At 55.7% G+C, this 9,197-nt stretch overlaps 1 long non-coding RNA gene across 1 annotated transcript; it reads right to left on the bottom strand.

Moving 5' to 3' along the window:
* Positions 1-1,039: 1,039 nt before the first annotated feature.
* Positions 1,040-8,798, bottom strand: LOC109146337. Its single transcript, XR_002048318.1, has 2 exons — positions 8,573-8,798; positions 1,040-2,975 (listed from the first exon to the last, which is right to left on the bottom strand). It is a non-coding gene; the product is annotated as an uncharacterized LOC109146337 (long non-coding RNA).
* Positions 8,799-9,197: the final 399 nt, after the last annotated feature.

The following is a 9,197-nucleotide window of genomic DNA, read 5'->3' as shown; positions in this document are numbered from 1 at the left end:
ATCAGGTTCAGTCATTTCCTCCACCCACGTCCCCAGGGGCCACTTCTGCACATCCTTTACATCCCTCCATGGTGACTCCACCACTGCCCTGGGCTGGACAACCCTTCCAGTGAAGAAATGGCCTTTAAGGCCCCTTCCAACCCAACCTTCCAAGTCAAACCATTCCAGGATTCCGCGAGAAGTGCTGAGGAGAGGCAGGAGCCTAGGGGGTTCATCGAGCTGCAGCATCTCCCATGGCCATGCCATGTCTCCTCTCCTCGCTCTCCCATCCAAGCAGAGCTTCACCCTCTTGGAAATTAGGATGCTGCTTTGCAATGTGAATGCTGGAGATGCTGAAGAGACCCCAGAAAAGGCAAATCCGGCTTTGGGAGGGGTGTGGGTGTCCCTTGGAATGAAGCCAGGCTGCAACAGACCTGCTTGGGCACATTTCCAGAGGCTGCTCCTGGCACGGGGATGCTCAGGGAGCCAAAGGCTAGAGGAAACAGCGGGATGAGAGTTTAGAGAGGACAGACTTAGCGCTCCCTAAATGCCTGGCTCCTTCCTCCTCCCATCTCCCCAGTGTTTGTTTTTGCAAGTATTAATATGCTGGGACTGTTTTCTTTAGCACACGTCGGGGCTGGAGGGGTTCACCGAGGGCTCTGGGATCTGGGTGACCTTGGCCCATCGGGACACCTTCCCAAGAGTGGTCCCATGGTTGTTCCAGGTCTCCACAGCCCTGGCAGGAGCCACAGAGCCACAAAGACCCCTGGCCCGAGCTCCAGAGTGCCGCTGGTGGGGTGGGCAGCAGCACTGAGTGCTGTGGCTCTTCCCTCTGGCGTGAGGAGGGTTCACCTGGCCGTGTCCAGCTGCTCTGGGACAGCACTGCAGGACCCCGTCCTGCTCCACAACCCTCAGGAGGCAGCAGTTGTCCTGCCAAAAACCCCAGTAGCTGCTAAACAAACAACTTAATGCAAAGCAGCCTCGGTGGAGAAGGAGCGAACGTGCCCAAGGAAGCGTCGAAGCCATTACGGAGCCGCAGCAAAGGCAGCACAGCCTGGTACAATTTGCATCTTTTGTTTTAATTAACGTTCTGCTAATGACTTGTGTAACATGGCTGGTGATAGGCAGCTTCCATCTATCCCCTGGTGTTTGCTCAGAGCCCAGAATGTCAGCCTGCCTGGTTGTCACGGTGGGACTGTTGGGGTTGTCCTGACTCGACGATCCCTGTGGGATCCAGGGAATATTCCATGATCCCCACACCTCACCCTGCTGTCTCTAACTGGGTTGGGATCAGCACCAAAATCACGAAATCCAGAGTGTAACTGGGAGCCTCTGGCTCGTGGAGGAGGTTTGGGAGTTGCTTCTGTTTGGCTTGGCTGCCTCTCCTTGACCAGTCAAGCCACCCTTGATCCACTCGGATTTAAAGCGTCTCCACGCTGGATGTTTGCAGGCTGATCCTGGAGATTCCCCTTCGCTCTTCCCGTGTTTTGTGCTCTCAGCCTGGGCACCGGACACCGTGCAGTGACACCTCAGGCACGTTCCTTGTGTGACATCCTGAAAAAGCCCCAGACAGCCCCGGATTCCCGTGGCCCTAACACAGGGAGGGATGTGCTGCAGGCTGGGGGGACTCCCAACACACGGGATGTGAGGGGGCTGAGACACAGGATCCGGAGGGGATGTTGTGAACCGCTGGGATGGAGTGAGAAATTGGAACCAGGCGGGAAATCCATGGTACGGAATGTCACACACGAAATCCACGAGGAACAAGTGTCCGTAAACACCGAGGGGGAAAGTCTAAGCAATTAAGTCATTGGAAATGTCAAATAGCCCATGGACCCCACATTCGGACATGACAGATGAACAAAAACATAGACATTAAAAATTCCTGAAAACTAACAAAGGAACTATGATTAATTTCCCTCTGTTCCAGGGCAATCGCATTATATACACACAAAGGAGTCATAAAAATTCCGGGATGACGGAACAAAATCCTTCCAGAGCTCCACAGATAAAATACAACCATGCTGGAGGGAGCTGGGATGGTCCAGGGAAGGAACACGCCTGGGGCTGGCTCCCACATATCCCTTCGGATAAAAGACCTTTCCCAGAGGATGCAGCTACGAGGTGACACCTGCTGAAAGTGCTGCTGGACACGGATGTTGTGTCCCAGCTGGAGATGGGACAAATCCTTCTTGGTGACAGCAGAAGGTCCCTGCAAAGAGCCACACGTGGGATGAGCTGGGCTTTGTGAAATCCCAAGGAATTTGGGATGGGGATGCATCAGCAGTGGCACAAACAAGGATGGTACAAGGATGGTGCAAGGATGGGCAGGAGGGAGGCAGGGAAAGGAAAGGGGTCAACATCCTTCTCTGCCACGGCCAATTTCAAACCCCTGTTGAGTCCCAAGTGCCGGAACTGAGCGTTTAGGAACGAGAGAAAATGAAGGGATAAAGTCAAATCGTTGCAGTCCAAGAGGCAGGCGGCTTCCTTCAGTTCAGAGGAAGATATTCCAAACCAAAACCACAAAGAAAATATCATTAGAAGAGGCCGCAGTGCTGCTCGGTGACTTGTTCATTGGCTTTTTGTGGGATGTTTTTCATCAAATCCGGCTGTGGAGTCTGCAAAATTAATTAAGGAGGGGGCTGAGCGGTGCCAGGGACTGAGGGGGGTTTAGGGGCTGCCCCTGTACAAGCAGAAAAATCCCGTGAGAGCGGCAAATCCCCAGCCCAGGTCCGCAGGGATGGTCCCCTGGGACAGGCAGCAACCAGGGACCGGGGTCCCAGCATCCCGACATCCCAACATCTCCAGGAATGCTGCATCCTGAGCGATCCCATCCTCGCTGGAGGCTGCAGCCTGGCCCGAGGCTGCTCATAATTCACTGCCCTCTGCTCGGCAGCCCCGAGCGGTGACCCGGCCATGGGGACGTCATTCCCACATCCTAATGGGCCGTGAAACTCCCGCACGCTCGGGACACGAGGAGTCCGGGCTGGGAAAAGCTGGAGGGGAAAAAAAAAATACAGAGTGGGGATTGTGGCAAAAAGGTGCGAAATACCAAAAAAAGGGAAGAGAGGCGTGAGACGGGGAAGGGCGCGGGGACGGCGGAGGCCCCGGGCTGTCCCCGCGTCCCCGCCTGGCCCTGGCAGGTGACGGCTGCAGCCCTGCCTCGCTCTTTCCCCATTCCAAAGCCCGGTTTTCCAGCCAGGAGAGGTGTGCCGGGCGAGAGCCATGGCAACTCTTACACAGAGCGTCAACAAAAATCAGCTAAATAATGACTTTCTCCTTGAAATCCCCGGGGGGTGGGGGAGGCTCTGGGCCCGCTCTGCCGGCCATAAAAAAAGGCTTTAAAATTTTTCAGTGGATGCTGAAGAGGAGCTAAGGGGAGCCCCTGCTCCAGCTCAGCCACATCCCAGCCTGCGGGAGCAAGGGGTGGGCACGGATATCCGGGACAGCACAAATCCATGGATGCCCCATTCCCTGCCCTTGACCGCCTCATCCCCTCTGCACCAGCCTAAAAACAGCTGGATCTTGGAATCCGGCCTGGATAGGTGGGAGAGGGACACCTTGGATTAAATCTATTTTTTTTTTTTCTGTTTGGCGTACATCTTGAAAAAAATATTTTATTTTAAACCCAAATCAAATGGTTTCCAAAAAACTTTTTTTTTTCTTTTCCCTTTGATAATGGAAAAATTCAGCTCGGAGGCAGCTTTGTGAGCTGGATGGGAAATTCTCCTGTGGGGAACTGTCCTCCACCTTCCTCCCAGCAAAGACAACCCTCCCGCCTCGCCACTCAGCAGGGACTCAATTACACAGATGAGGCTGACCCAGCTAAAAGAAGAGTTTGACACGAAATTGGGAACCTGCCAAAAAATTCCTAATTGAAAGTGGTTCCTGCCGTGGGGTCTGCGCCCGGTGACCCCTCCTCTGTCACCGTGAGTTACGAGCACGCTCCGGTTCGAAATGAGCAGAGGAAATCTCATCCTGTTTATATGATTCCCTTTTCCTCCTGCCTGGGCTGAGCCCTGGGCACGTTCTGGGGTGCAGGAGAGCGGCGGCTCTGCCTTTTTCCAGACCCATCTCTTTCCTCGGAGCGACACGCTGAATTATGAACAGATTAAAAGTTCAAGCTCTAATAAACCGAGTCCCCAAAAGCAAATTTAGGCAGAGGAACAGATGGGATTTCCAGAATAGTGGATGTGTCCTGCACTTTCTCCCTGTGTCCTGGTCCTGACGGGATGTTCGGAAGGGATGGGGATACGGAGATTTTGGGGGACAAGAACCACGGGGGGGCTGAGAGGAGTGAGGCAAGAAGAGAAGCTGCCACATCGTGGGATCTGTCTCAAGCTTGTCCCACACACCTGGACTTCTCCCACTTCCATCGCAGCTTGGCCATCCGGCGGGCCCCAGAATCCCGGGGATTTTGCCCAGGGCTGTGCTCCGGAGCTGTAACAGCCACTGTACAGCATCCTGCCTGCTGCCGGGATATCTCCACAGGGCCGTTTCACACCTCCTCGGGCGCGAAGGTCACGCACCAGATGTTCCCCATCAGCAGCAGATCCAAGGACATTTTACACCGGATTTCGGCAGTCAAATTGCCTTCATTTTCTCAGAGGCAAGTGATCCTTGTTCTTGGAGCAGCGTTTGGCTGGGGAAGGGCTGAGTGCTGATGCACGAGGAGTGGGATCCATGGGACACAGAGCAGAGCCTGCCTTCCTGAGGTCTTTTCCAAAATAGCTGCTGGCAGCCAGAGGTGTCTGGCTCTGGGAAGAGCGCTGACCCCCAGGACACCGCGCTGACCCCTGGATGCCCAAACTCCTTCAACTGCCCACTCTGGCAGAGCAGGGATGTTCAGAGGGTCAGCTGAGCTCTCCTGATCCCACAAGAAATATCCCAGCCGCACGTGGGCTCCTCCTGGGCGTCTCCCACCAGGAACAATCCTTGTTCTGCCACCCCAACCACGGGGACCCCCAGGGATCGGCTCTTCCAGCTTCATCCGTCCCCGTGCAAAGCAGAGGAGAGAGGATGGGTCTGTGACCCACAGGCACATCCAGGGGAGAAGAATTTTCGGTAATATCCTTGGGAATTGATGTCATTCCTCCTGGCAAAGCGGGATGGGAGGACTCACCTGCCCCTGGGGGATCGGGAGGGCTCAGCCCAGGAGCTCTGCCCACTCCTCCCTCTCCGTCACATTCCAGCCAGGTAAAATCCTTTCAAAAGCTGAGCTCCGAGCGGGGCTAGCCCACACCATGGAGCCATCCCGTGACTCCAGCTGAAGGTTTGCAGCTGGAGCTGCCGGCACAGTCCGGCTTCCGACTCTGCTGCCAGTGATGGGAGAGCTGCTGGGGCTTCACTTCAAAGCTTTTATAAAAACCTCTGCCACGGAAATGGGGATGCCTGGAACTTCCAGATGCCTGGCAGGGCTGCAGATAAAACATTTGGATCGTTTGGCTGTCTGGGGGAGTGAGGGAAGTGTGGATATTATGGCAACATGTGGAAGCATCAGCCCAGAGCAGAGCCGTGCATGGCTCACAGGGGCAGGTTTTGCACCAGAGGGATGGGAAGGAGTTGGAGAGAAGGGCCTGGAGCATCAGGATAGAGGAATCAGAGACACCTTCCACTATCCCAGGGTGCTCCAAGCCCCATCCAACCCGGCCTTGGACACTTCCAGGGATGAGGCAGCCGTGGTTTCTCTGGGCAACCTGTGCCAGGGCCTCCCCACCCTCACTGTGTACAACTTCTTCCTCGTATCCAAACTAACTGGACCCTCCTTTGGATCGTGCCTGCCCTTGGAGGCACAGGAATGGGTGCTCCCAGTCAACAGAAATGCGAAATACAATGGATTCCCTCAAATCCCCCACAGGACCACAGCCAAAGCCACCTGCCCCCAGGCCAGACGCAGCGGGAGCTGTTATCTCCCTGCTGAATGTGCCTCTGTTCCCAGCACTGCCTTCCCCGGGACCGCGAATCCCAGCACAGCCAACCCTTCCCAGGGCTGGCACGAGGAGTCCACCCTGCTCCCGCTCCCGGGATTTTGGAGGGGGTCAGCAGCACACTGGGAATGCTGGTGCCGGGGCAGGGACAAGTGAGCACCCCAAGGGTCACCCTTGGAGGGGATTTACCCTCATGGTTCACCCTCTGCACGTGATGCGTTTTAATCCACACATTTGCATTAAAAAGGAACCACCCAGAAAGGCAACTGAACCAGGAGGGAAAGTGATTTTTTTTTTTTTCCATATTTATACCTCAAAAAATAAAAGGGGGAGGATTTAAGATCCAGCCTTTTCTATCCCGCTGGGCTGGCATCCACCTCCCTCTCCTGCCAGGCAACCCTGCACACCAACTCCCCAGCCAATAAATCCTCTTCCTCATTAAACATTGCGGGTCTCCATTAATTAAATGAGCACAACAACCACAGTCCCTTCAGCAATTAGAGAAGTGGCTGAGTAATTAGATGGAATGTTAATTCAATTTCCAGGAGGGGGGGGAGAAAGAAAAAGAAAGAAAGGAAAAGGAGAAGGAGCAAATGGGATTACGTTTGATGAGGGGGAAATCAAAAGTCACTTAATCATGGGGCAATTAAAGTTCCCCAAACTGTGCAGCTGGAAAATAAACCCTGGAAGGGCAGGACCACCGGGGTGTGCTGGGAATGATGCTCGTGCAGGTAAAACACCAGCTGGATCCACGGATTTGTGTAACACCCATCCTTTTCCCTTCACGAGGGAACAAGGAGAAGGATATTGCCTCGCAAACAACGGCTTCATCCTGCCCGTACCTCCAGATAATGCTCTTATCAGCCTCCCTCAGCTAAGGCAGATCAGCCCAGCTCTGCCAGGAGAAACAGCGAGGGGAGCAGCTCCCTGCAGCTCCCTGGGCCGCAGGGAAACCAGGACTGGCACGGCAGGGCATGGGCACGCAGGGCCACTCAGCAGCGCCGGGCTCCCAGCGGCACATCCCGCCTGCCACGCGCCCTCCCAGCGGGTTGTCTCCTCTCTGAGGGGTTTTTTATGTCCCTTTCTGGTTTAAATATGGTTTTCCAGGTGTTTGGAGCATCAGCAGGTACCAGGTTTCACCCAGGACCCTCCCATGAGGGTGATGCCCAGAGCCCACCCAAGGGTTTGCTCCAGGGATTGTGGAAAATCCCCCTTTGAGATCCCCAGGGCAAGGGGGGATTTTCCACTCCATCCCAAATCCCTCTACACTGGGGGGACATTCAGCTCCAAATTTGCCCGAGAGCTGCCAGCCTCCCCAAGACCTGGTGCCATCAGAGGGGCTGGAGCCCCCCAACCCCTTTCCCTTTCCAGACCTGCCTGTCAGGGCGTGGGATCCGCATTCCCAACCCTCTCCTGTGCTCGGGGGTGAGTGCCAGGCTCTTGGGCACGATGAACTCAGCCTGAGCTCAGCTCCCGGTGGCCTCCTGCCTTATCCCAGCCCGCGGCAGGGTTTGGAGATAAAGGTAGGTTTTGTTGGGTTTAATTAGCGCTGGCGTGGCAGAGCTGCCGGCTGCCAAGGGCTGACAGGCAGCTTAATTAATCCGCTCACCGCTGTCACTTGGAGACGGCTCCGCAGCAGGGAAGTGGGGGGGGAACCAGGCTGGAGAGGAGCAGGGAGCCTCGGCAGCGCGGAAAAGCCGGTGGGGAGAGGGGATGGAGGGAAATGTTTGCTCCCCGATGATGTTTTTCCCCCTTTTCCCCCCTCCCCGGCATCAAACCTCCTCCTGCTCCGGAGCTACGCCGATCTTCAAACGTGAGAATTCCTCGAGCTCCGGAGCTGCAGGACTCAACCCCCTCCACCACGAAAACCTTTGGGACCCTGGCAGGGGTTTTGGGAGGGTGAAACAGGGAGTCGGTGCCCCTGCAGCACTTTGGGAAGCAGGAGATGCTTTGCCAGCACTACAAGCCTGATTTTATTCCGGCCAAGGCGTGTGAAATAAAGCAGAGCAGGAGCCTGGTGCGAGCAAAAAAACCCCAACGAATTCCACTCCCCACAACTCACTGGCTTTTAATTAGGATGTGCTGCACTCACAGTGATCCAGGAGGGGGGAAAAAAAATCCTTATTTCCCACCAAAGAGCTGGATTGGAATGTCCTAGGGCTGGAAGCAGGCGGTGAGTGGAGGTGGCGGGAGCTCGGAGCACTGGGCTGTCACCTGGGGACAGTGAGATGTTCCCAGATGTTCCCAGATGTTCCCAGCTCGGGCCATGGCACGGGCAGGGCTGGCTGCTTCCCGTGTCCCGCGTGTCGGCGGAGGCAGCTGTGCAGGAAGGATTGCTGGCTGCGGCAGGTACGGGCTTGCTCAGGGAGAAAAGAGCATCAGGAGAGCTGGGACTGAGCCCTGGGGAGGCTCAGGGGAGCAGCAGGGGTCAAGAAAAACATGGGGAAACTGGGGCAGATGGAGAGAAAATGGGAATTAAATAAAGAATGGGTTGGGCTTTCAGCCTGGAGACCAACAAGGAGTGAGCTGGGATGGAGCCCTTCCCGTTCCCTCTGTGGCTCCACAGATCCCTCCCTGCAAATCCCAGCCTGGGGACAGCCACAGCCAGAGCTCTGTCCCTGCCCTTCCAGGTCTCCTATCCCCACACCCACGCCCAAAAATCCTACCTGGATTTGGTGTGAGCTCTCCCCATGAATCAGGAAAGCTCACGGAGGAGGTTGTCTCTGGAAGAGGGAGTTCCAGTCACTCCCAAAACCTTGCTGGGTGCTGCCCAAATTTAAAGCACCCAAATAAAATCAGGGATGAAGCACATGAGCCAACACAACGTCAGGGATGAGGGAGCTTAATTAAAATTAAGTAAATAAGCTGTGGATCTCCTAAGTGAGGCTTGGGTGGGTGCCAGGCTGGGCTGTTCCTGCCCTGGGCAGATCCTACGTGCAGGGTACAGGTGAGAGGCCAGGCCCTGTCCCGAATCCCTCCCCACACCCTGTCCAGCAGCAGGATCATCCCCAGGACCCTCGCAGGGAACAGGCAGAGGTGCCCCATGGCTTGGCTGGTCCATGGGATGGGGAGATCAGGAGCTGGACTTTGATGATTCTCATGGGTCACTTCCAGCTCAGGATATGGAGGCACCTTCCAGGACCTGGAGGGAGCCACAGGAAGGATGGAGAGGGACTTTTACAAGAGTTTGGAGTGCCAGGACACAGGGAATGGCTTCCCACTGCCAGAGGGCAGGGATGGGTGGGATATTGGGATGGAATTATTCCCTGTGAGGGTGGGGAGGCCCTGGGA

Source organism: Corvus cornix, chromosome 28, assembly GCF_000738735.6.
Source record: "Corvus cornix cornix isolate S_Up_H32 chromosome 28, ASM73873v5, whole genome shotgun sequence".
Lineage (NCBI taxonomy): Eukaryota > Metazoa > Chordata > Aves > Passeriformes > Corvidae > Corvus > Corvus cornix.
The sequence above is the reverse complement of the archived record's forward strand: the minus strand, read 5'-3'. Positions and strand labels throughout refer to the sequence as shown.